The sequence below is a fragment of the Micropterus dolomieu genome, unplaced genomic scaffold, assembly GCF_021292245.1.
Source record: "Micropterus dolomieu isolate WLL.071019.BEF.003 ecotype Adirondacks unplaced genomic scaffold, ASM2129224v1 contig_9432, whole genome shotgun sequence".
NCBI lineage: Eukaryota > Metazoa > Chordata > Actinopteri > Centrarchiformes > Centrarchidae > Micropterus > Micropterus dolomieu.
The window spans coordinates 1-871 of NW_025738418.1; the positions used below are offsets into that span (position 1 = coordinate 1).

General features: G+C 44.1%; 1 non-coding gene across 1 annotated transcript; it reads left to right on the forward strand.

The window, feature by feature from the left end:
- The first annotated feature begins 770 nt into the window (after positions 1-770).
- On the forward strand, positions 771-844 carry trnan-guu. Its single transcript has one exon. It is a non-coding gene; the product is annotated as a tRNA-Asn (tRNA).
- Positions 845-871: the final 27 nt, after the last annotated feature.

An 871-nucleotide genomic window follows, 5' to 3' on the forward strand; every position in this document is an offset into this window, starting at 1 on the left:
CAAAGTTATTGTTATTATTATTATTTTTGTCCAAAGATTTGAATCAATCAATATTCAGATCACAAAACGTGGATCTGAATCCTGACATGAACCAGAAGAACTTCATCATTTAACTGAACATGTCTAAACAAAAACCGATGGTACAAAGATCAAAACCAGGATCCACATCCAGACTCAGATGAGGACTTTAACTATTCTTGTTTTATATTGAAATCTCTTGTACGTTCTGTATCATTTCTTTCTTACTTTCTTGTTTGGTAAAGTAAAACAAGTCCAAAGAGAGAGAGCTAGCTGGCTTTGATCAAGCAAGCTAGCTAGTCTTACCTTACTTAGCTGTCCCGTGGTCCCTTGAAGATCGATTGTGTTGAAGTCGGACAAATGCGGAAATTGACGACGGGAAATGAACGCAACGAGATTTCGGACGGTTCGAATGGTTTTTGAGTTTTGTTTTGTTGATCACACACACAGACACATTTTATCACGTACCTCAGATGGCTGAGGCGACGCTTGAACCCACAACTCCGGGTCTCCAGTCGGCGTCCTTCCCCACCGGACAACCTGTTGCGTCGATGGGTCGGCATGCACTTCTACAGAACAATGAAAATGCTTTGTGTTTAGAGGTAGGCCGGACAGATATCTATTTGATTGTAAGATGTGGCCCAATAAAGGGGACACGTGAATTGCTGTCAAAGGACACGGCGTTTGCGCATCGTGGAACCGAGACTGGAAGACGAGTACACGGGATGTTTTGAATGCCAACACAGGTAAGTGTGTCTGTGGCGCAATTGGCTAGCGCGCTCGGCTGTTAACCGAGAGGATGGTGGTTCGAGCCCACCCAGGGAAGATTGTTGTTTAGGCGTCTGAAGTGCAA